A 26,841-nucleotide genomic window follows, 5' to 3' on the forward strand; every position below is an offset into this window, starting at 1 on the left:
GCTTCAAATGTACTCCTAAGTACTGCTGGAGAGCTTTTATGAATAACAGACCGTAGCACTTCCTATTGTTTTATTTTTGTCCTGTTTTAGAGACTGAAGAGTGATGTCATAACAGGGAGAAACTTGTCATGGACACACATTAAAGCCTGAACACAAGGAGAAGACAGATTTGGATGCATAGATGGGTAATTCAATAAGGGGAGAAAACGCTGAATTAAAGACATTTTTAGAGTTACTTATATGCACGTCTCAGAAATTCTACCTCTGTTCAGAGAGGCACATGCTGAACTGCAATCAAATTACGATGTCCAGCTCTGCAATTTCAATCATTCATCCCATTTATAGGGGTCTTTTTGTCTTGAATTAGGCAAAATGTGAGCCCAACAGGAAATTAAGCAACCAAGCAAAATCAGGAAATTCACTCAAGTGGCTTAGCCAGTGGAATGCCACCGCTATCTTCAAACTAAAACTCCAAAGAGAAGAGGCTGAACTGCAGTCAGATTTATTTTCAAAGTGGCTAATGTGCTTTTAATTTGTACAAGGATGGTAACCAGGAAAAAAACAGGCAGAGCCTTACATTGCTGTTGTGAAGTTTGCTTTTCATTTTTTTCACATAAGGCCTTAGCATAGACATCCATACATATAATGAGTTTAAAAATGCACCACTTGTAAAAAGATTAGAACAGCTATCTTGATGACAAAGTTAGAGATGCTCGTTATAAATGAAGTACCCGCTAGCCTTAGAACATTAAAAATGAACTGAAACAGGAAACATACACTCAAAGATTGCGCTGCTTCCTCAAAAAACACATCTGATGGTAGCTCTCGGGGCAGGGGGGAGGGAAAGGCTTTTAGCTGTTTACACTGGCCTCTCTGCATTTGGGATCTGCAGATCTGCATGCGGAATATTTTAACTGATTTTTGGGGGGCCAAGCTACAATTTTTCTTTCACAGAAAACATATCCCCCCCCCGCAAATCCTCAAAGTAATTTCTTGCTTGCAGATTACCACTGTTATTTATCGACCCAAAGTACCTAGGAACCCTAGGGATGGTCCAGGTCCCTGTTACGCTGGGCACTGCACCAACACAGAACAAGCACACAGTCCTTGCCTGAAGAATTGCCAAGGGAAGGATGGGGCAAGAGGAGAGAAGCAGGCAGCCACCAGAACTAAGGGAAAATAGTACGTGCGTGGTGATCAGCCTGGGTAGCAGCAACTTCAGCACACCAGTTGCAGGCTTGGTCAAGCTTCTGTAGATCTCAGAGCAAAGCCAGAGCTTGCGAAGGGATATGAGAAGAGATAACGATACAACCTCGCAGATAGCCGGAGAGAGATTCTCCGAAGCCTGAAGACTGGCCCAGGAGAAAGCCAAGAGGTGTCCATTGGTTGTTTAATAAGAAGACAGAGGTTCCATGGCTGATCTTTATTATGGATTCTGGTGGCCCTCGTTGTGTTAGATACGCTGCAGTTTGAAATCACATACATTTTTTTTAATCGTGACTGTAAATGTGCATTGCTGCTTACTTAGCAATGCACTGCGCTTGCCATTGATTTAAAATAAACCATGAGATGCTTCATTACCTTCGAGAAGAAACCATGGAGCCTCTGTGGGTGCTAGGTTTGGGGCTGGAGGGTCTCACTGGTTCCTCCTGAACCCAGTACCTGTATCACAGTCTTCCTGCTTGGTTCTTTCTTTCTGGGAGTAAGGCTTTGTGCACAGCCTTCAAAATACTTGTAACAATCCCAGTTCAGTATTAAAATAACGGCTATAATAAAATCTCCTGTCTTTAGCCAATAGTTTCAGAGATGAGGGAGACATTATTGCCACCCCACTTTCCTTTTCCCAACAGCCAGCCACCAGTGTGTGTCCTCTGTGCCTGTCCGTGCATATCTGTATATGCTGTAATACATTTAAAATCAGCTGGGCAACTTCAACTGAATTTGGCAAAGGTTTAGAGGCCTTCTAGAGGTTGCACACAATTTATGGAAGTAGCCAACTCAATAGAAGACACCCTACAAGTGTTCCCACTGAAGACAAAGCCACTTAATCAGCTCCTGCAGTCTTAGACAACAGAGAACACACAAAAAAACCCAAACCTGTGAGGCTTTCGCCTACCCCAACTGCAGAAAAAGATTCAGTCAGTACTTGCACCTTAGTCAGTCAGCCTTGAAACACATCCAAAAGACACCAGGTTTCATTGAAACAGATTTTTTAAATTTATTATCTCAAATATTATCCCCTCCCTTCTTCAGAGGCATCCTAGATGTCTCCTAGCTCGAAAAAGAGAACAGTTTAAGTGGGTGCTTTGAAGTGATGAGGAAACCCCTCTTTCCACAGGACTGATGGATGTCTCTTGCTCCCTCGCACAGGGTTGATTGGGGGTCAGGCAGACACCTCCCTCCCAGTCAGGGGAGCAGGGACATGAAGGTTCATTTGTCTTTTTTTATCCCCTTCCTCTACAGCCAACGGCCTGGTTGACCTCCTGAATCATTCAGGCCATCGTAAAAGCCTCAGGCAATGGTGATCACTCTTGTTTTCTGCTTGTGAAACACAGGTTAGTCTCCCGAGAACGAAAATGCTTTAGTTTAATTGAAACCATTGGGTTTAACATATGAGTATCTTTGCTAAATGTAAAGGCCTGAGGTAAGCAGAGGTCACACTAGGTGATCTTAAGGTGCAGTGCATAGGGTCTGGGGGGCTCGAGAGGCAGGAGCTGCCTTTGCTTTAGTGAAAGGTAGATAGGGGTGGAATAGGCTACGAAGGGCTTTGAATGGAAAGACAGGGAGAGTGCGTTTGACTGATAGAACAAAAGTAAAGCCAGTGGAGAGTTAGAAGGAGAAGGCTAGTGTGGCTAAAGGGACATGGCTAGGCAACCACTGCAGCAGCAGTTTGAATGGATATGAATGAGATGATAAGATTGTGTTAGTCGAGGAGAAAAGTGAGAGAAAATTAAAAGTTCTATTTGAGTCACAATGGGCTCGATCTGTCAGTTACGCATCTGGGACGGGATTTCTGAGAGACAGGCTGCAATTTTAGTTTGAGCAGAGGAGGCAGGTCTGGGAGCATGAGTAGAAACATGGCATTTGAATTGCCTTCTGCAGGGGAAATTATCTAGAAATATAAGACGTAAAAGCAAACTCTTCGATACATGAATATACCTGATGATTAGTATGCACAAATCTACGTGAAGAATTCATGTTTAAAATCTCGGGTATGTATCACTCTGCTCGGCTGAAATGCAAATGAAAATTCATCCTTAAATCCTTGGTTTGATTTGATGATTAAAATAGTTCCTTTAGTATATAAGTAGTATCTAACCATAGTCAATTTAGGAATGAGTTGAAGTGAAATACAGATATTATTGGTTTGCAACCACTTTGTTTTCCAGTGAAGTTTCATGTTTGAAAGATCTTTGCTTCCCAGAAACTGGTAAAAGATATTAAGGCCTGACAGAATGCCACTGCCCACTGCACATCTTCCACAACTTCTCAGCAGATTTTGAGGTAGAATAAAAGAAAATAATATCTATGCAGGTATAAACAATTCTTACACTAAGAAAGTATTTATCCAGTGTGTTTCCACAGGGTAATTAATTTGTTTCTTGCTCCCTCAGATTTCTGGATAAGTAATAACAGGAAAGTACAGAACAGTGCTAACTACTCTCTCCTTAAAACAAAAAGCAAAACAAAATGAAACAAAAACCAACCAAAAAGAAAACCAAAAAAACCCTAACTCATAAAAAGTGAGAAGCAGATGAAATGGCTCATACAAAAATTCTGTATTAAGGATGGTGAAACATAACAAGCGTGACACATTGTGCAGAGCATGCTTTAAGTATCAGTGTGTATTAATGAAATTTATTTGTTAGAGAACTGTCTTCCCTATGCTTTGTATTGGAAATCACTAGAGGAGTTTGCAAGAGTTCTGTAAGCCCTGTCCTGGCAGAAAAAATGGGAACTCGAGAACTCAAGCAACCCTCCCGGCTGCACCAGGATGCGGGTAACGGATGCGCCTTCGCTGTCCCTGGCTTTCTTCAAGGAGAGACAAGTTGGGGAAAAGTTCTGGGCTGAGAAAAGGCTCACTCAGGAGGTGAAGAAGCCATTCGGTAAAGCAGGCAAGTGTAGGGAAGGTCTAGGAAGGAAGTGCTGTATGTTGCAAAAAGAACAAGGCACTTGGAAAGGTATGTAGGAAGGACTAGAAACTTGAGTAGGCAGAAGATGCTTTGGCTGAACTCTTAGCAATTTAGAGTTCTCATGAGTGGGATTGTTCCAAGGGGACCGCAGTGAAAGCAGAACAATGCTGTATTGGCTCAGCCCTTGGAGCTTGGTTTGCCCTTTTTGAAATCCTGTGGCTAATTCATACCCTGAAAAACAAAGTATATCCTGGCCAGATGGCTCAATTTAAGAAGAAGCAGGCAACTGTGTAGCTGGGATAACAGGTAATGGAGGTGAAAGGCTGGGTGTAGGAAAAGTCAGCTGTGTACAGGGGGCACGGGATGGAGTCACCCTTCCATGAAATCCAATAAAACCTGATCTGGTCATGATTAACTCAACATTTTCAAAATCCTTTTAAGAGTTCACAAAGAACATAATGTCTAGCCAACTTGTAGTGGTATACGAGAGACCCCTGACTCTAATATCCCAGGATGTCAGCCCTCTACTTGTTTCAGATTTTGATGCTGAACACTGCTTTGCTTCTCAATTCCAGCTTATTTATTTAGCATTCTCATTGCTTTATCTCATTTATAACAAGCCCTTGAACCTAAGTAAGGAAAAGTACATTATGCAGAAAACTCATCTGTTCGAGCAGTCTGAGCGAGGTTTACATTAAAACCACCAACTGATACATATAATTAGTGGCAGAACTTCCTCTTATGCCCAGAACCTGTATGCTCAGCTGCGAAACTGCTAAACAGAGAGAATGGAGAAGTGTGAAAAGCATCTTTGATGAGGCTCAGCCATGTTCAAACATCCCCTCAAAACACACAGGATACCACAGGACCTCTCAGTACCTAAGCAGTGTCTCCCGTACCTGCTCTATGTCGAACTCCAAAGTCAGTCCAGTTTCTTTCTTCACCCCCTTGCGTGGGGACTCCCTGGGCCGGGAGATGGAATCCACATTGTGCCCTTGCTCCTGCGGGCGACTGCGAAGTGACCCTGAGGGAAACAGGATCAGTGGAGGATTTTATTGGATCTGGAATCTTTCTGACAGGCCTTCATAAATTTGTCTTTTAAAACAGAGGCCCCTTTTCCATTATATGTATTTTATGGGGAAAGAGACGAATGACTAACAGCGCTTGCTACAAGAAGAGAAATACCATTATTTGGGGTAAATTTACCTGAGACTTGCTATCCCAACTCACTTACTTGTCTTGCTTCTATAACTCATTGTAAGAGGACCACTGCGTGTAGTAAATACACCAACTTTTGGCTTACTAATGCTGCGCTAAGTAAAAAGTGATCAGTGTACACAGCAAAATACCTTGCAACCAATTTGAAAGTGTTGGAAACGCTCATCTGAACCTTATGAGCAGCTGTGCACGTTACAGAGTGTCTGAACTATTTTTGCACTTCATTTCTTTAACTACATCAAATAGCCGCTGGGCTCTTTACCTACAAACAGTATGAAAATAATAACAAAAAAAGAAGTGAGTTGCATAGTCTCCTCTGTTTCCCTTCTCAATCTTAGGTGGTCATTTGCCTAAATTGGCAACAGTTTAGTAGTAACACACACGTAGCATTAAGGTCTATCTGTTGTTTTTGCGTGAGAGGCAAAGCCAGCGCGTCACTCACGCCTACCTACCATGGAGGGGAGGGGAAAACATTCCCTTTCTTCAATAACTGGGTCTAGGAGCTAGGTGTTGAGAAGGGGTGTAAGAAGAACTGCTATTCCTTTATGGAAAATAGGTGTCAAGATGGACCAAACTGATCATATCATCCCTATATGTAGTGAAGACTTCTATACGCTTAGTCCCGTAGTGCATAAAATAATCCCCAGAAGGGCATCTTAGAGCAATCATGCCATGCGTCAGTGCCCCTAGGTGAAAACTTTCTCCTGAGGTTCCTTCTGATTGCACCTATTTCAGCCTGTGCTTTATTGTAAAGGCAGCTTTGTGTCTCTCTAGTTTTTTTTTTTTTCTCTTTTTTTTTTTTTTAATTTAGAAACCTGTCTACATTCGTGTCTCACTGTTTTGTTGGAAACAGATGGCCCTTCCTGGAGACACACAGTTGAGTGAACAGACACCGACCACTTTAACATGTGGTAGCATGTTTGTAATTAGATATTTAAAGTGCTAGACAATTACTATCGAACCTTGTCATGAGGGAAATTTAGGTCTGTGTTTACCAAGATCTGAATTATAAACTGGATCCCTGCCAGAGCTTTACTCTTGGGTATAAAATAAAAGAAGACTATGGTTGAATACTGAATGACATTGATGAAAGCTACCACCTGCCCTGTCTCAGATATGGTCGCTCACTCCTCTCTCCCACCCCAGTCGCTCAGTTTTTGTTGACTGTTGTATGTGATTTGCCCATGTGATAAATTTTGGGGTGCAACCAGCCGATCGTAGGAGGTACCACCTCTGTAAAATCACCAGTTTAGGGCTCAGCTTCCCACCTGTTGTTGGACTGCAGAGAGTTGAGGGCAGCTTCACCCCAACAGAAAAGAGTATCAGCCATTGTCACAATGGAAAAAGGAGCCGAAAAGCTGAACAATGGAAAGTGATAAAAGAAATCAGGGGAGAAATCACAGGGAAGCATTGCAGAAGAAGAGAAAGAAGATTTAAGAGTCACCTAATCCATAAGAGAATTTAATGACTGCAAAGTTTTTACCCTATTTGGAAATATCCGGGCTGTGGAAGTTGAGAGCAGAAGCACTGACTGCTGGGGGAGTGCGGCTGTCGCTCCTTTCACATGCCTCCCCCATCGCTGCAGCCATGGCTGGAAGCAAACAGTTGCAATCGAGAGGCGGTTCAGTTTCAGAAACACGAAGTTCCCTCTGGTTTTACCTTACTTGCAGCAGAAATAGTGCAGGGGGCTGGAGGAAAGTATTGGGGCTTTTGAGAGAAACCTTAATGTTTCAAAACTATGAAAATGGTTGAACTTGTAGGTGAGGGAAAAACAGTTTTACATCAAAATCTCACGCCTGAGCTGCTAAACCCAGTGGAATACTTAGATAGAACGGTTGTGAAAGATAAAATTACATTATGACTTCATTTTTTTTTTAAACTAAATTGTTAATTCTAAGTTTGGATAAGGATTTAGCAATGAAATGCTTCAGGGATAACTTGTTTTCAGTGGGGAATTCTGTGTACAGAACTGATTACGGGATGGAGCCAAATCCCTGCCAAAGATATGGGTAGGATCATGAAAGCAGATGAACTACAATTTCCCATGCACTAGAATTCACAATAAGGCCAGGAGCAAAATGAGCACAACCAGAAAGTATTTCAAGAGCCAGGACTGAACTATGGGAGAAAGCTGTGTACTTTTCTCTGTGTTCCTTTAATCACTTGCAAGATCTTTCTAAAGAGAGGTGGGTGTTGATCTGACAGAGGACTAGTACACTAATTTAAATATTCATTGTATAATTTGGGAAAGGTATCTTGGAAAACTATTTGAAAAGATTTCAGCCTAAGGTTTATCAAAACAAAATAAACACACTACATTTTCAAGAAACTGAGTACTGGAGGGGTTGTATAGAGTGTAAAAGATGAGACGACAGTGATGAAGAACAAGCAGCTAAACCTGGTAATGCTGTTTGAAGTAAAAATGGGTTTAAGTTTTTGGTGTCTTAAGGTTAAAATTTGAAAGCCTGGAAAATAAGCAAGCTGAAGTAAGGATGTCTCAGGAACATAGTTTTGATTCCGACTTTGCATTGCAATGTTAACTCAGGGATCTATTGCAGCATTGTCTAGAAATGCAGCAAAATCTTACAGGATAATAAGGTAAAGTCAGCTAATAAACTTCTGGATCAAAGGAAAGGTGAGGGAGTGAAATACAACTCCATGTGCGAACACTGGAACAGGTTGCAGAAGGCTGAAATAACTGATGCCTGTTAAAGGGATAAGAGCTTGCTAATAGTCACCATTAATAAAAAATACCTGTACCTCAGTAATGTTAGGCCTGTAGGCAACAGTAAATCAGGGTTTAGTTTCTCATGATGTTACGATTTATGCTTCCACATAAAGCAGTCTCTGCCCTGACAAGTGTACAATGCAATTGCTGTCCAAACACATCCCACTTCCTCACTATGGTTGACTCATAACTGCTTTTCAAAAACTCCCATAGGAACATTTCTTCCAGAGTAAGAAGCAGATTTTTTTTTTTTTTTGGCCTCCATTTTGAGAGACAAGAGAAGATGGCACCAGTTCGGGCCCATGCGGGACCCCTGTGGGAGATGAAGCTGAGGTATTTCCAGCAGGTTGTCTGGAAACTGACGCTGAGGGAAGGACGGCGCAGGCAAGCAGAGGGCAGTGTAACCACGCCGTTACACAGCCTACAGCAGCGGCTGCGGAAAAGCTGGGAAGAACCAGCTACGGGGAAGGTAACTTAAGCAGCAGAACCCGGTTAGGGCAAGCCACGGGGATGGCTTCGGGGGGAAGCCCAGGGTGCCATTCCCGCTCCCTCTGGCACTGCCACAGGCCCGGGTGCCCGCACCTCAGCCGTTCTGAGGAGACGCGCTGCCAGGCGGGGCGCAGCAGCTGGGCCGGGCCAGGCCTTGCCGGAGGTCGCCCGCAGGCTGACAAGACCCAAACCCAGCAGGGCGGCCTTGACTGGGGAGGGGAGGGCCCCCACCCTGCCGGCCCCGGCCCCACCGCCCTGAGGAGAGGCACGGCCGCCTCTTCCCGCCCTCCTGAGGTGATTCCCCCCCCCACCCCGTGCGCACGCGCAGCCCGGCCGGCTGTGCGCCACACGCGCACCCGCGTCCTTCTTGCGGCTCCATCCGGGCACGCGATGACGTAATCGCCCCTCCAGGCGAGAAGCGCGGCTTCCCCCCCCCCCAGCGCCCCTCCGCACGCTCCACGGCCAGCCAATGAGAGCAGGGCGCCGCGCCGCCGCAATGCCTTCTGGGGGTTGTAGTCCGGCGCCTCCTCCCCGTCCCAGCCGGCACCACAGCTGTGCGTCCCTGCCGGGAACGGGCCCGCCCCCCGCCCCTTGTGGGCCGGGCCAGCGCACCCCGCCGCCCTATGGCAGAGCGGGTCAAAGTTCGACGGGCGGGCGGCCCAACCAATGGGAGCAGACGGGTGCCGGGAGGGGGCGGAGCCGGCTGTGTTTTGTTCAATTGCCGTGGAGGAGCCTGGTCCATAGGCGCAGGGGAGGCGGCCCGGGCGGGCGCAGGTACCGGTGGCCGGCGCGGCGGCGGCGGCGGGGGGGGGGGGGGGAGGCCGCGGGGACAGCGCCCGCCGGCGGAGGACGAGCGCAGCCGGCGGGTAACAGCCGTTGAGGCGGCTCGGAGGCAGCTCCGGGAGGCGGCCGGGCCCTGGACCACGACCCGTTCACAGAGCCCGGGCGGCTGTGGGGACCGGACAGCTCTGGGCGGGCGGGCGAGCGCTGCCCCGGGGGGGGGACCCTGCGGGGTGGGGGTGTCACCCCGAGGCTGCCCTTCCCTGCGACAGCAGCTTCCTGCTGCGCCGGAGCTGCGGGCTGCTCATCTCTTTAATTATTGAGATCGATAAATAGGTGTAGATACCATCATCATCATCGTTATATTGGTGTTCAGACTGGGGGCTGCGCGCCTGCATCGCAGCTGGAGGTAAAGGTTGGCTCCCCTTCGCCCTGCCATTAGCTGAAGACTTCGTCTGGAAGCCAAACGGCGGCTGCCCGCAGCCCTGGCAGACGGAAAAAAACAAAAAAACAAACAAACAAAAAAAAAAACCAACAAACAACCAAAACCCAACTTATTAGCATTAATAATTGCCGCTCGGGATGGGAATTGGGCCGGCTGCGCGGCGGGGCTGCTCCAGGCGAGGGCTCCGGCCTGGCCGGGCCGTGCCGGGCCGGGAGGGGAGGGGAGGTCCCCGGCCTCCCCCGGGCTCGCCCCTTTGTGCCGCTGCCCGGCGGGACACGGCTCTGCGGGCTCACACCCCGGGTTTTTTGAGGCGATTCTCCCCTTTCTTGCTGAGGGATAGAGCTACGTCAGAGTAGGTGCGTGTTCTTCCACAAAAGCCGCCTTCCACAACGATTCCGGGGTGAAAACGGCGATTATTTTCTTCCCCCCCCCCCCCCCCCCCCCTCAGCAATAAGAAAGTTGATTTCTAATTTATGGCTCCGAAGTGTAACCGGTCGAGTTAAAAAGCCTGAGATCGACGAGTGAATAGGCTCTTTGTGTTATTCCGGCTTTTCTAAGGGCAGTAACGTGGCTTTGTTCTGATTATTTGGCTTATTAAATGTCTTCTTGCCTGCGCGAAGGCTACATAGAAACGTGTTGTTGAAATTTTGGATGGTGGTTGAGGGGGTCGCTTTGGGTCTCGTGAGACAGCGGCTGGCCGTTGGAGATGATCCTCTGGTTTAGCGTTGCGTCAGTTATCTGAACTCTGCTGGTAGAGATCTGAAAGTTAAGGCGTCTTCTCTTTAGGTAAATGATAATATCCATCATAACCGTTCGGAAGACAGCCGTTACAGAAATAGCGCTTTGTAGTAGCACTGTAACTTTCAGGTTGCGGGACTGAGAGCGGCTTGGTGAGTCAGACCAGATAAGACACTGGCTTTTAATGTGCATGCCGAGTTCTAGGCCTCGGGATGAGTTGAGCCAGCTGGTCAAATCTATTTTCTGGTTCACTGTGCTTACATTAAAATTAGCTCCCGAGAACAGTTATTACAGCCTTTACTGTTACATTGCCTCCCATTCATATGCCTGACTGCTAGAAAATATTTTCGTCAAAGCCATTTTTGGCAAGAACCAGTAAGTTTGTGTATCTTCTGGCAAGCTGAAATGTTTCTGGATGTGTTTTAATTGTGAATAGTCTGTTTGCTTCGAGTCGGGCTTATGAAATCTGGAGTACGATGTTTGCTGAATAGCAAAAACTTTCCTAATGAAGCATGTGACTTGATCTGGTTTTATTGGAGATGCAGTGTATGTGATCAAGCCCAAAGAGCTTGTATCTTTACAATCATTGTGCTTCTGAAAATGCCTGGAAGAACTGTACTCAGAGGCAGGAGATTAGTACGTGTAGGGAGCTAAAACATATATTCCAAGTAGTTCTACATAAGCTGGTGGAACTCCAACTACAAAATGGGTTTACTACACATTTATTTAGAATTCTGGGAAATGCTATTCATATAAATATGTGCTATTTTTAATCATCCTTATTTTTTTTGTTGGTAACAAGATTCTGCTCTTCATCATATGGAAGTACATGCTGCCTATTAGACATAAACTTAAAATTCTGATCTGCAAGATCATCCCTCTAATGATGTCCTTTCAGGATGTTCCGCGCTGTGGTAATCTGGCTGTCCTCTAGCGGCCTTTACCTGCCAGTGTGTAACCCATAGTTATTGTCTCTTTAACTTGAGAATTAAAGTTGATTAAATAATTGTAAAGGGATATTTTAAATTTGGTGTAGTTAAACTTCCCCCGTTCCTTTTGAAAAGCTGCTTTTCTGCAGGGCACTGATTCAGAAGAATGAGGAGACTGAAAGAAATATCATTTGTATTTGCAACCATTGTGTTAAGCTTTGGAAGTTTAGTATATGGCATAAAATTACACTTATGAAAATATGTTGGGCAGATAAGCTGAAAGCTTAACGTTACTGAGATAGCAGCAATTTATTGCACGGATTGCTTTATTTTAAAAAGGCATGAAGGATTTATGCTTTCCTATAGGAATTCCTTGAGAGTCTGGTAGCCATTACTGTAGCTCCCTTTTTTAGTTCCTTCTCCTTTTCCCTTCCCTGTTCTTTCTCCCCCTTCCTCTGTTGCCTCCCCCCAATCTACATTCCTTTGTGTTAGCAGTGATGATGGCAGTTCTAGTCACCTCCTGTGGTTTGATAGATTATTCCCTTTAGAAACATGGTGTACTTAAAACTTTCCAAACATGATTCTTTCCTTGCTCCTACACTTTTTTTGATGCTGGTTTTGAGTGTTGTTCTAAGAGTTTATCCTTTCTGGTTCTGCTTTGAGTTTTTGTAAATAGTAATAAGAAGTCTTGTTAAACCTTTAGTGGAAAATATTATTATTTTTGTTGTGATTTACATTTCTTTTTGTGTATTTTGAAGGTCATAACATAAACAGAAATTTTTCCTTTTGGCAACAGTAAATTTCTCTCTCCCCTGCAAGCCCGTAAGTTTTATGCTTCTTTTAGCTTGCTTTAAACTTTCATTTTTATTTCTACAAAGTAAACTTGTTGGACTATTTTTAGATTACTACATTCTTGAGATCTGATATTCATGTAAGAATTATCTTGCAGGTTCATAGGACCTCGTCTTTAGTCTTACACAACCTACATACAAACTTAAATTTTGAAATATATTATGGAAGAACATGTAAGAGATTCCTGTCCACTATGGAAGTAGCTGTAACTTTTTTATTCTAGGTACTGTAAGTAACATAAGCTTACTGGAGGGGTGAAACTACACACAGAAACCTATGAAGGGCTTTATGAGCACTCCTGAAGGAACGGTTAATGAGCAGAAGGTAGCCCTATTCATTAATTTGAGGGAAGAAGTTCATGGCTAGGAAAACAGCTAATTGAACTCGGTGTACTGTAGTGGCTCTTATTTTTCTTAGTGGGTAAGTTGTTTTAATCTATTGACTGTGTATACCTGAGAGGTAGCCATTTATGTTGACAACTTGTTTTTTGGTATGTCGTGAAGTTTGTGTGGTTAACAAGATCTTAGCTGACAGTGAAGTATTGCAATCCAGTGATGAAAGGGAGTCTGTATTAAAAAAAAAAAAAATCTGTGCTTTGTTGGTTTCTCTTAACTGTAAACACTCTGCTAGGAGGATTGAGACAGTCATATTTTCAAAAACTGGTTTTCTTTCAGGATTTTCTTTCCCCCTCAAAAGGAGGCCTGTAAAAAAAAAAAAGGCATATTTTTAACTCCTTTCTAGGCTGTTTTACAATTTTTTCTGTGATGGCCCAACTGGATATTGCAGTACTACTGAGTATAAAAAAAACTGAAATCAAGGTACCTGTCAAGTCTTTGATATTGCTATTTCTACATTTTGTGCTGTTTTGGCTTTTCTGTTCAGTCAGTTTGGGAAATCATGTCATCAACAAGCTGGCAAGAAACTCCTCAGCTAACTTCTAATGTTTTGTAGTGGGCAGAAATAACTTCTGAAGGCCATGTTTCTGCTAATTTTTAGGTTGAGGGGAGGAAGTAGGCAGGGTTGTTACTAAATACATTATCTGGGTGATGGCTCTCAGCTTACTGACAGCAGCATTTTTTTAAGCAAGCAGTTGAATATCATGCCTTAGAAAATATGAAATGTTTCAATTAGGAAACTTACTGAGTTATAAAAACAAAACTAATATAATTGGCTTTCCACTGTTTGAATTTGATTATATTTTAGTAAAACACAGGCTATCACTTACGTTTTGCTTGTTGGGTGTTAGCAGCAAGATCAAGGGTTCTGATTACCTGATGCTAGCATCATTGTTCTGAATTTGGTATGACAACATTGGTTTTAAGTTCCTGTGAAAATTAAACTCTAGTATGGTTAAGTACAGGGAAGAATAACTGTCAATGATATAGCAAATTGCAGGCCTAGAGTTTTGGACATAATCACAGTGCCAGTGATGGCAATTGCTCTTCAATGTGTGTAAGTCTTGTCTGTACAGATAGAGCTAAGAGTGTGAAACCAAACAATATTTTGTGTAGAGCTGTCGTTAGAAGTGTCATTTGCAAAACTGACTCAATATACTAAGACCTACATGTCGTTGTGGGAAAGGCATTTGAGATGCAAGAAAGCTGTTTCTGCATTTGCTGAGCTTTCAAATTGGAACCCAGCTCTTACAGGAAATAGTTGAAGAAGTAACTGCAGCACCACTGTCTATACCTTTACTTTTGTGCTTTAGATTGAGCTCTGTGATGCTTGAAGACAGGATCGGAATTCCTCTTTTTCTGAAGAATACTTGTTTTTCCTTAACACCCACCCCCCCATCCATCCAGCCTTAGCAGCTGGCTTGTTGTTTATTTGTTAATGCACTTAAGTTTTCTGGGTTTATGGAAGATCATATTTATAATTTGGCAATTTCTACACTGAAGTTAAGGTGCGTTAACTTTTAAAAATGAACAAAAACCTTTACTGTCCTAATAAGACCTAATACAACTAGTCTGTAGCCTTGCTTCTACTGTCGCCTCCCCTTGAGCCATGAATGGAAATAATAGGAACTTCTGTTGGTGTTATATTAACTTTAGGTCTCTAATTTGCATCTCAAATAACATTGTGAACAGCATTAATGCCTTTGAGGGGTTTGGAGGTTTTTTAATTTGTAGGGTAAATGTGTTTTTTAACCTAATTGGGCAGTTCAAATTATTATTGCAGCATGTTTAATTTTTGCTCTGTGCAGTTCGTATTGATGTCAGTGGCACTAAATCATTCCTTCAGTGCTGTGCACATGTATTATGTTTCACCTTCTTAATTGTGGATTTAGATTTTGTAGTAGTAAAATATTCCTCTGTTTCGTACAGTTCCTACTGGATACTGTGTGATGTTTGTGTTCTTTATTCTACCCTCCAAAGCTTGCTTATAGGGAAAATTATTGTTTTAAAGGTACTGCTTACCTTTAAGTCCCCCTCCTTTCCCAATGAAAAATGCACTTGTCTGTCTTCCTTCAAGGCTACTGTTGATTTGACCTCTTTTGGTTTTAGAGGGATGAAAATTTATCATATTTAAGGAAGGATGCAAGTGACAAAGCTGTATGTCATTAGGATCTGACAAACCCTGTTGCTTTATCAACTTCCACAGTCCAAAGTAGTGTGCAGAATACAAAAAAGATTGAAGTTTGGAGCCTCAGGTGTAACGATTATGAATCAACACAGAGTTGTGGAAATCTGCTTGAGTCTGGGTGGGTCTGGATCTGCTGGGTTCTGTCTCTTGCAGCTCAGCATTTGATAGTCAACATGTAGATGGCCACTGACGTTGCAGGTGGTTTTTGTATCATGGTATGAACCAGCTTTGCTTTCATAACATAGGAGACATCTGTTCTATGGACCCTTTGAGGGTGTCATTTTATTTAAGTAATGGTCTCTATTTAGATACCTAGGAAGTATTTGTATGGCTGTGTAGTTTTTTGATGAACTGACAGTTAAAATTACAATCCTAGTTTTAAAAAAAAAAAACTTTTTGCTCAATTATCCCAGTCTAATAATAGTGGCAAATAATTATTCATTATGTCCTATTTGGGATGGAGCGTAGTGGTGTGTAAGCATGCCTCAAGACTACTGCTGTGCTGTGAGTAATGAAAACAGCATTCAATAACTACTTACTTGAATTGGCTAAAATATGCTCTATATTTATTCTAGTAGGAAAGGGGGAGTGGGTACCTAGGACCTCATCTTTTCATTTTTTGGAAGTGCTGAAATGGAACAACAAAGTTGAAACTTGATGAATTGGAGAAGTGTGAGTAACTTGGAGGCTAAACTGCAGTGCTATTGCCTGCTGTAAGGGGCTGCCAAAGGTTACGATACAATAGCAGAGCTGCTAGTTAAAGAAGACACTGCTGGCACTGGAACGCGTGTGAAGCTTAGCCTGCTCGCTTCTCAGTACATGTAGAGTCCGCTTGAGCTTGGCTACGTCTGTGCTTGCTTACCTCATCGTCTTCCATTAGTGCTCCATCCTGACCAGACCTGTCGGGTTCAATTTTTGGATAAGAAATTGCTGAATTCCTGGAGGGTAAAGATGGACTGTTGCTGCTATCTTATTTTCACCTTTCATAAATCAGAAAGGTGGCATTTAAACAAAGCAGACAAGTACCCAGATAAATACTTGTAGTACCGAAACTATTACAGAGGATGAAAAAGCATAGTATGCTGTCTGTAGCTGTTGTATGCTTCATAGGTGTCCTATTTCTGCTTGAGCTCTTAGAGTTAATTCTTCCCTGGTTTAGTGACTTTAGATTTTGCAGTTTAAATGTGAACATGTAACTTACCTCAGGCACAGACTGCCTCTGACTGGCTGTAACTAATGCCGTCCGCTCCAACTCCTCATCTGTAAAATCCTAGGTATATTAGATTTTATTTTGGAGCATGTGGCTTGTGTGCAGCATTTTCCATCCTTGGGAAGTCCTAACCAAGCCTAAGGCTATAGTTGTAGTAAGAGGGGGGTGCGTATGTTTGTGTGACGGTGCATTGTGACACCACATCAATGGAAGCTGGTCTAGGTTGTTGGAAGGCAAAGCACGCAGGTGTTTCTGAAGTAATTGGCTTCTGGTTTCTGTTGGTCAGAGGAGAAAGGTGCAACAGGATACTGCAGTATTGCTGAAATATGCATACTGCCATGGGAGATGATTGGAGTTGATTTATTTCTGCATGAAGAAAGTATGAGGCAGGTGTGACTTTTCTTCTGTTGTATAGTAAAATAACCTGAACATGCAAATCCTGAAGTTTTAATTTGAAAAATCAAAGTAACTTCTAGCTCATTCAAACTAAACATACATTGTAGGAGGATAAGCAAAGACATTACAGTGGCTTGAAATTGAGCTAGTAATTTAAAAAAAAGTAGGGCTGAAAAAGGTGTAGGCTGGTTGTGAGAGTCCCCTGCCCCATACCAGTATTGCACATCTAATGTGATTGACAAAAGAAGCTTGAGCAGCTCTACTTTCTCCTCAGTCCAGCTCTTTACTGTCCTGAGCATTAAAACTTGTTCTGAATATGGAACTAGACATCTTCTTATTGCAGGTCAGGCTTATTGCCTAATTCCCTGGGCATGAGGGACAGCTGTTCTTTCCCCTGTAGTAAGTAATCTTTTAAAAATATTTGAACTGTTCTTTGTCATGTTCCTGTTTCCTTGTGTCTTGCCCTCCACCCTGCAGCCTTGTGATACTTTTGGCCTAAATAAAACTAGTGTATTCAGTTCTTCCCAAGAGGTCATGTTTTTTCAGCTCTAATCATTCTTTTTCTTCTCAAGTTAGATCGCATTGCTCTTTGAGTGTGGTGCTTAAAGCCCAACTTTGTACTCTGGCTGAGGCCTTCCTGCAGTGAGTGGAGTAAAAAGACTGTTTCATGTGCCCTGGAGCTGATATTCCTGTTTATGTGTCCCCATACATTTGACTTTCTTACAACAGCTTAACATTTGTTTCAAGGTCAGCTTGTTGATCCAGCCCAGCTCACAGCTTTCTTCTGAAGAACATGCCTTCCTGTTTGCTCAGTTAAGCCTGCCCAAGCATACCTTTCAGAACTGAATTTTATCCTGTTTCTTCCAGAACAGTTTTCCAATTTGTCAGAGTTAAGCAGAATTTTAATGCTGTCTTGCAGTTCTTCCTGCCTTTCTCTTTCTTTTAACAAGCCTACTCTGCCAGCTGATGATGGGAAACAAAGAAATTGGTGAACTGAACTGGGTTCCTGTTTGGTGTGTCCTCCCGTGCACCACTGATAACTGCTCTCTGGGTATGGTAATCCACTAAGCATTGCATTCACTATGCAGCCTTTGCTTGCTTATCAACAGCAGAAGTCTTTAAACCTAGGTGTATGACCTTAATAGGTGCTCTCTTGTCCCTAAACCCTGTTACTCTGATGTCAAAGTGAACCTGCTGGGTGCTACTCACCTCCTTGTTGCCTTTGAGTGCTCACAAAAGGTTCCTCCCCCTCCTCCCATGGGATTCTGCTGGAATGCAGGGAGTTGGAGACCAGTCACATGAATTTTGACCTTTTTCTGAAGGCAGATATGGAAGGAAGGCAGGCCTAGCTTCAGAAACTGATGTCCAAAACTTTTTTTAAAAAAAACATGGCCTGTTCCTGTCTGTACTCAAATATATCACATAACAGCCTAAATCTGGTACCTTGCAAATAATTCTAGGTGCTGTAGAATGACTCTGAAGTCATCTGTAGTTAGGGTTGTTTTAAGCTCTCCATGCTTAAGATAAAATTTCTCTTGCATCACAAGCTAGGTGTTGAAGAATAAGCCCCACGACTTGAAGCTAAGTTTTCTTTAGGGTACTTTTCTTGGATTTGTATTTAGAAGCATTTGTTGACATCTCTATGGGTGCAACTTTCTCTCTTTGAAATCTTAGTTCTCATGGTATCTCCCCTGCCAAACATGATTCACAGAACAAATCTTGCGCTTTGTAGAAATGGGTTTCTCTGAGCCCTGTCTCTGTTGGGATTATTTGACACAGTTCTGTAAATACTCTTTCATTGTTGCTTCTCCAGCATCTCTCCCTGTAAACTTTCAAACTACTTTGCATCTCCACCTTCCAGTAATTTCCTTAGTCTTGCTCTAATCATTGCCCTGTTTATAGTCCCTGCATATGTAGCTGTTCATTCTCATCACCCAGACGTATTTGAGTATGGTTAAAGTTTTGATGCAGTTGGCTACAAGCTGGAATAATTTGTCTTCTAACCATTCTTTCCGCTGTGTACACTGAGGAGCCAGACATCTATTCTTTCAAATCATGCTGCGGTCTTATACTGAGCAGAGGTTTAGAAAGTCTGATAATCCTTCTCTAAAGATGTTGAATGTTTGTTAGCTGAGATTACTACAGTGATCACTTTAACTCACAGTATGTTGCCAAAAAAGTAAGGCAACATCTCCTGGTGTTGCGAAGTTAAAGGCAATGTGGATGGTGAAATGTAATGAGTGTACTTTAGGATGTTAATACTTGTTTGTATTTTGATACACAAGATGAAGTACAGTTGCTTATTTTTAAGGCTATGAAAAAGTAGAAGAGCTTTTTAACTTATATTTGTGTAATGCCGTATCTTAAAATAAGATCACTACATTTCTTCTTCAAACTGTTAAGATAAAAGTAGCTTCGTGCTGTTATCCCAAAACTTCAGTTTTTGCTGTGGAATAGTAGGACTGAGAAGTATCCCCCATATTATCCTTGAAGAGGTGGTGGCTGGGATGGATTGGGGGTGTGGGCAAAGTGGGGATTAACACTGTGCTTGTTGCGTGCAGCGTTTGTGCGCTCACTTGTACAGCAAGGCATATCCCAGTTCCTGCCCTCGGCTTAGGTATTCGGGGTGGGATTTATGTGCCTAGCTTCTAACACCTTCAGCTGAATTAACTATTCCAAGCTCCTTAACAGTCAACAGAAACAGGGATTTTGTTGTTAGGATGCTTTTTTTCAGGCTTGCTTAGTTAGATGCATCCTGCTGTCAGTGGTGCTGCTGGGCAAGCTTGGCTCTGGAACGACAACCGAGGGTGGCGCAGGGGACCTGTGTTCAGGCAGGCTCTTTCAAGGTGGGATAATACTTGGTTGTGGGAGGTTTTTCTGTATTAAGTGTGATGCTCAAATTTTAGTAATATAATCAGTTGCAGAATACCATGTATCCTTGAGACTAGACTTTATAGTCCTGTTAAATATACAGTCTTAAACTTTGGAGCTGCTTGGGGGGGACCTTCCCTTCCCCCCTTCCTTTTCTCAGTTGAGCACAAGACCTGAGAGGATCAGATAAAACCGAACCTGTTTCTAAATTCTGAATTAGTTATTGAACTAACAGTTAAACTGAGCCAAACTGAAATGAAGTAGATGCTTTTTGCACCTGCAGAAAAGGCTGCAGCTGTCAAAACCTTGTTTATCACTTCAGTACTTCTCGGATCCAGGTGCTCAGCCAGTGACTTCCCCTAACACAGTGGTTTGACGTTTCAGATCTTCAGCAGAAAAGATGTTACTGCTTTATGCCGATTATAGCATGCTTAACCTTTGCATGAGTGAAGGTGCCAGAAACCCAGATGTAATTTCAGAGGCCTATTTTAAAATGTGTTTAGATAAAACACACTTTTTATCAGTATTGAAAGATCATTTGAAAGATTAAGAGTTTTCAGGTGAAGAGCTGAAAGGACATGCTTGTGTCTCTGCTACGGTTGACTTTATCAGATAAATCTTTACTGTTTTGTCCTTCGACTTGGTTACCAGAAGCTGATCTTGCCCGAATGCAGTCATCTGTAAAAGTAATTGCCCAAGTGGGAGGACGCAAATTTCCCTTCCAAACACTCATGGTCCTGTCTTCTGTTGCACTGTTGTTGTATGCAGACGTTACCTACTTGACTTGCTAGTCAAGTGACTGACCTGCTGCCATTTAAAGCTGCTAAATTTCTGTTCCAGTCAGTGAAGATAAAACTAAAGGCTCTTCCCCTTCCTCAACTTTCACTTTTTACCTGGCATTTTTGTGCTCAAATAAAATTGAGTTATTCTGCCCTATACTAACTGAAGTGTGGTCCATAATACTTGTGTACTGATCGGCACTGTGTGCCCATTTGCTTCCCATACGGGAGCATGGTTTTGCATTAAGGCTTCACAGCCTGTGCTGTGTGAATATACGTCATGATTTGGAGTCCTAGTGACTTCTATGAATCCGCTTTGGCAAATGAATTTTTCCACAGAACCTGCTTGTAGAATTGACTCATTCATTAAATTTCTGATAGTGTTGAGGTAGTGCACAATGAAAATACTGAGCTTTTTCATCAAGCAGAAGGTTGTCTTTCAGTATTTAAAAACAAACCCCAACAAACAGAAAAATCACACTGATGTAGTTATGGAGTTCACTTCAAACTATTTTTTCAAACTTAACATAGTTGTCTTCTCTGTAATTTTGTTGGTCTCATGGGGTTTCTTTTAGTTCATGTGGCTGTTACAAATGCTTTTCCTAAATACCTGCTGCAGTTTTGTACCCTTTGGTTTATGTCTTGACCTCTAGCACAGCGTTTCCTGAATCCAGCTGTTCAGTGGGCTGTTGAAGGCTGAATGCATGGACAAAGAAAGTAGTTACCTTGCTTTTGGAATGGTTTAGTGAACTAGTAAGAGCTGGGTAGCTCAACTGAACTAATTTTTATTGAAGTCCCTTAAGTCTGGCAAGAGGGATGTCCCTGGTGACACTTGAAGTGATATCTGAATCGAATCCTGGAAGCACACACAATATTGACATGTCTGCTGCTTTTGTCTTCATATTTCATTCCATTATTTTAATGGACTTTAATTTGTGGTCCGCTCATACTTGGAGCATTTGTGGACTGAGGGTTCACGTGTAGTACTGCACGTCTTTTCAGAGACTTCATCATTTGAAAACTCACAGGATGTGCAAAACAGAAGTTGGAAACCAGCAAATAATGAGGTTGATATGAACTATAGTTTAGCAAAGTAAGGAACAACAACAACAAATTCTTCAAACTAGCATTCAGTTTCAGTATTTGTAGCGTAATACCTGAGACCTCTTTATGTTCAAGAAAATTCTTGCTACTTGAAAGCTGTGTGGTGTTTAGGCTGTTTTCTGAATTCTAATGGATCATGTAACTAGATGGGTGTTGTAAAACTTGAGGTTTTCCAGTGTTCTGCCTCTTGAGGTGGTGTCTCCTGCCAGATGAATTCAGGTTTCTTGGGTAGCAAATTACAGATGGTCAGCCATGATTGAGAGCAAGTTTGGGCCATGAGAGGGAACTTGGTTGTCTGTTATGCACCGTATCTCATACCTGTTCAATGCATTTCCGTGCTCTTTCAAGATAGATGATATAGCAGAAAGCTTTAACTACTATATGTGAGCCTGCATAGAACTCTTGTGTCGCTCTTCCTGTGACTTGCTTTCTTAGATGTTTGGGTTTTATATGAAAAATATGTAAATAGTGTATTTATAATAAATGACTAAAATAAGGATATGCACATACATGTGCCCATTCAGCACAGTTACACAGTGATCTTCTGGAGAATTATAATTTTGAGACAGACTGAACCTTTTCTTACCCCACTAAATTGGGCATGGTAGTTTGTCATGAGAGGGAATGACTACTCTTAGTATGAAAAATTAGGATGGTAAGGCTCAGGGAGAAGTGTATTTCATGTTGCTGTAAGCATTGAAATGTATGGATATTTACAGAACACTGCTAGCACTTGAGTTCTAAATTTAGCAGTATCTGCAGTTCACCAGCTGTACTATTTACTGAAAAATATTTGGACTACTATAGGCTCCTTGTTTTTAATTTCCGTAGCTGTATGCAAGCTAATGTTAGGGAGACTTCCCTGTGTGCAGATTATATAGCTCACTAGATCCCTGAAATGCCATGAAGTAGCATCTTAACACAAGTGGTTTTCACCTGGCCCGAGGCCTCCAGCAAGAACATTTCACACTTGGGATCATAAAAACAAACCTACTAGTTAGGCTATTTATTTTAAACAAGCCAACCAGGTGCCTGAAACCCTTCAGAATGAACCTGAAGGCAAATAGGAGGAGGGTTATTAGCTGTGTGTGTTTTGGGAGCAGGATGTATGGGAGAGATTTGTATAATCCCTCAGCTCCGAGCCCATAGGGTTTAGTAATATAATAGTACTTCAGTACTGATATTATTTCAGTCTATCACAGGGGAGCAGCATGTGTGTGGAGTAATCGTCATTGTCGCTGCGATAAAAGTTAAGGGTCAGTTCTACATGTTTTTCAGGCCTGAGTATTTTTAAAGTGTGTATATGTGCCTGTTTGACTCCTCTCATTTTTGAGGGCAAACATTAAGAGAAAGTAGGTGATACTGCTGCTTATTTTTATTTTTTTTCCCCTGGCTTTTCTTCTCTAACTGATGGAGCGCAGCAAGTATCTCAGTAGTAGGGCCAGTTAATCTTCATCTATGTGGGTTTTTTTCACAAGCCTTAGAATAAAACAAAATCTTGTGGGTCTTGTATGATCTGGATCACTTGCTTTAGTGGGAGTGTGGTAGGCTTAGGTTGGTGGTATGTATATTTCTTCAAACACTAACATTCTCTGTATAAATTATTATTTATAATGAATCTGAATTTTGTATCTTACTGGAGGCTTTGTATACTAAATTAATACTTCCAATGGTTTTAAATAGAATATTTATAAAAACAGTATGTGGAGGTGGAAATAATTTGTGTAGGACCTGAGCTCCAAGCTCTCAGTAATATCATAGAATGAAAGTTACAGTAATACTCTTAAGTGGTGATTGCCCACTAGGTTTTGTTCTGAACTACTTAAACAGGGAATAATTCTTAGTTTGAGCTAGCGTATTATTGAAATAATGACTGTTAGCACATTTAGTTCATAATTATGGCAAAAGCACAGGGATTGGAGTTCGTGTCTTAAAGCCTCAGTAGCGCAGGCTTCCTGTGCCTCAGCACTGTACAACGAAGTCTTCCGCTTTCTGCGGTAACGCTGAGAAGAGGGAGGAAAAAGAGTCCAAATCGCACATTGCAGGGAGATGACTGGTCACGGGCCAACGCTGATGGGTAATACAAATGGAACTCCAAACACAGTAGATGTAAATATCCTTCAGCAAAATTAATGAAATCCTTGCCTGTCATTTAAATAGTGGTAGATTATTTTAGGAAAGAGAATGTAAGTAACAAAAGCATCTTGGAAAAGCATCTCGGTACAGGATCAGACACAAGGCACAGCTCATCTGTTGTCCTCTCTGACAAAGATATTTTAAAAGATGCAGGATGACTTGTCTGTGATGTGAATGTTAAGTCTTCCTCAAGTCTGAAAGACAGGTTTAAACCTGGGAGACTGATGAGACTTCTTACTGATATGAGTTGGCAATAATAAATGCCTTAACCTCTGGCTGGGTTGAGTTCTTAGCCCTAGTTTTCTGTGGTGATACATTCCCTGCTTTAATTAGGTATGACCTGGAAAAAGTCTCTTGAGCTTACTTCTCCACTGCTTCTGTTGCTTTGAGAAATATATTTTATAAACTGCGGCAGAGGCTTAACATCCCCCATCTCCACCCTTCCTTTGTCTTTCTGGAAGACGACTTTCCTCTTGGCTTAAAAGCAAACCCAAACCACTTGATAACTTGAGAAATAAAGGGTAGTATGTATTACAGACAACAGATCATCGTGTAACAGAGTAAGATCTTCCATTTCTAATTTAAATTTTATTAAACAATTTTAGGTCTTTATTTTGTATGTGTTTCTCAGCCAAGCTGGATGAATTCTGCATCTGAAGAATGAGAAATCTGTACACCAAAGTATTACCTTTAACCTCTTTCCAGCACATCATCTGGTTGCAAATTTTGCAAACTGGAAACCACCATCTTAAGCCAGAATATTCTCTTTAGTTTACTTCTGGTGCTTCTGCTTGCAGGTTTTCTGTCTCACGCAGGAGGCTTTGAACAAGGTCTGTTTTTTCAATTGGAAAACTCAGAGTACTCCTTGTTCCTTTTGAGTTCAAGGGATTTGCCAAAATGTGTTGCATTTTAAGTAAAACGGAGTCCAAAGGCTGTAGGTGTTGGTTGAGACTTTGCTTCCTTCATATAGAAGCTCTCACGTCTGAAGTGTGGGAGGTGGAGTAGAAATAAGTGTGTAGGATACAGCCTTATTTTAGTAACGGTTTATATTTTGTCATAGCGGTCTCAGCTGACCAGCTGGTGTTAGAATGATGATGCTTTAGGGTCAAAACAGCGAAATTCTGGGCTCCATAGTGATTCTCTGCATTTGAGGCAAGTGGACCTAATGTTTATTCTTGTCTATCTCTGCAGGCAATAACAACCCAAATCCTCGTTTTTCAACCTTAGAATGGTGAAATATAGGCCTGTGTTGCGCATTAAGTGAGGTATGTTCTTCAGCAGACAGTTTTGAGCTCTTGATATTGCTTGTGCTTCCTGAGCCTATAGAATATCTGAGAAACTTGACTCCAGTGGCCATCAGTTAATATAAAGGATGCCTTCTAGCGTAGTCGTCTTGTCCCGTTTTGCAGTTTTGCACTGGAGTTGTGGCAACCTTAATCCAGGCTTGAACACCTCATAATATTAAGGCTTCCTTCTAATAAAAACTGGCTTATGAAAGTACTGCATGGAGAATGCTAAGAGATTCTGTAACTCAAGAAATATCTCTTTAGTCTTTAAAAGAAACTCTGAATTGCAAACGTTGGAACTAACTTCTTTGGCTTCATTTTGAGTTCTAGCATGTGTAGAGTGTTGAGCCTCACCTTATTCTGTGTCACATCTGAACTCTTCAGGGAAAGGAGCTACTATTTAAGCAGGATTTGCTAGATGGTTGTGAAACAATTTCTACAGAATACAAACTAGGGTTAGAAACTCTTTCTTTGTCCCTTTTGGTCAGAACTTGTTCTAATATGCTATTTTTACACTTTTTGTAGAGAACCTCAGAGAACAAAGGGGTGCTAGTTAATTGTGCATTGAGAGGATCCCTGAAGTATAACATACTAGAAACTGAGGTGTCCCCCTCTAGTACCCATCTCCAAAACGTTGATGGATAATTCTATAGCTGCAGGAAACTTCCTAATTAAAGCTCTGATTTTTTTTTTTTTTTAGACTTGATGTGGAATTTTGGAAGGTTGCAGAATAACCACTCTGCAGATTAGTGCTAAAAAGGATAGAGTCCAAATAATTCTCTTTAAATGCCTGCTATCGAGAACCCTTCTGGGCTAAGAGTTTATTAATAGACTTATGTTACAAGGAATGCTTAGCCTCCCTGTGAACTTTTAGCACTATGGTAAATAACGTGTAGTTTTAAGAGTAGAATGTTCTTTCCATTTGGAAGCTGGGGTTTTGCATTGCAAGGAACTAGACATTATGTAGCTCTTTTCAGATGGCATAAAGTATTATTTAACAGTTTTTAAAAAGCTGGTCTTCCAACTGAATCTTGCTTCGAGCATAACTAGGACAGGACAGACAACGCTCTGTTAAAAGTCGATTGGTTTTGCATGATGTTTCAATTTTGAAATGCTTCTTGGATGCTGCAGAAAGTGCCAGGAGGTAAAAAAAAATCACATCATCTTTCATCTAGAGTCTAGTAGCAAAATCATCTAGATCTGGAGTTAGTACGGCTGGGGTGATTAGCTGCTTTGGCTTGCTGGAGCAGAGATAATATTTTAAAGGACCTACTTATCCGAATTGGAATTTTGACTCTAGCTAATCCTTTTCTTCTGCTGGGAGCTGGCTAAGTATGTCTTTATGGGATTGTTGGTAATAAGGGTTCCATGTAGCTCTCTGAGCAAAGAGTAGGAAATAACGTGAAGGAACAGAAAAGAGGGAACAACCTTCTGTGTTCTCTGGATAATTTTAGTCCCATAGGCAGAAAAAATGGAATTGCGATCATCAAGAAACACCTACATTTCTGTTATGGGGAAATCATCTAAAATCTTGTGATCTTTTCTTCTTTATCCAAGATGGAACTTCCAGAGACAGAGGAGAAATTGTTAGAAGTGTTTCAAACAAATGTAAATTTTCCCAGTGAGATGAGCTGTTGCTGGAACATTTTGTCCTGCAGGATGCAGAGGAGGAGGAGTGGGTTGGAAATGAGTCTGGCTGCCTTACTTTCTTAGAGCCAAGAAGAGATTTTTGAATTGGCTTTATGTTCTTCATCAAGACTCTTCATCTCTTTGAGCATAGGTTGTCAAATTGGATGAGCCTCTGACATCCTTTAATAGACTGGGGGGGTTGGGTAATCCATATTTTTAGTAGTCTTCCCAAAAAAGACCCCAGTGATGTCACTGAAGATACAGAATTCGTGACAAGAGTGCTTCTTTTCTTCTATCTCCACCCTTAATTTTGACAGAGATTTTACAAGTCATTACTACTTGTGGCTAACTTTTAAAGAAATAAAACCTCTCTTTAGTAGTACTATAGAGATAGAATAATAAATCTTTACTTTTCTCAATGTGTCCTAGAACAGAACTTTAAATCAGAGATAATGGTGATACTGATTCTATCACAGCTCATTCTCCAGCTGTGAGGAATGTTAGCTTTGGCTTGCGTTTGGCATTCGATTTTTAT

General features: G+C 42.0%; 1 protein-coding gene across 2 annotated transcripts in view; it reads left to right on the forward strand.

Moving 5' to 3' along the window:
* Positions 1–9,255: 9,255 nt before the first annotated feature.
* The window catches only part of FAM53A (family with sequence similarity 53 member A), a 76,561-nt gene continuing 58,975 nt past the window's right edge, over positions 9,256–26,841 (forward strand). Inside the window, exon 1 of one of the 2 annotated variants that reach the window (XM_082315991.1) lies at positions 9,256–9,342. The gene's annotated coding sequence lies outside the window, so the exon portion shown is untranslated. Of the gene's footprint in view, positions 9,343–24,587; positions 24,657–26,841 lie in introns of those variants that run through there. The other variant, XM_082315992.1, reaches the window with a different exon arrangement.

Source organism: Platalea leucorodia (genome assembly GCF_965183815.1).
Source record: "Platalea leucorodia genome assembly, chromosome: 6".
NCBI lineage: Eukaryota > Metazoa > Chordata > Aves > Pelecaniformes > Threskiornithidae > Platalea > Platalea leucorodia.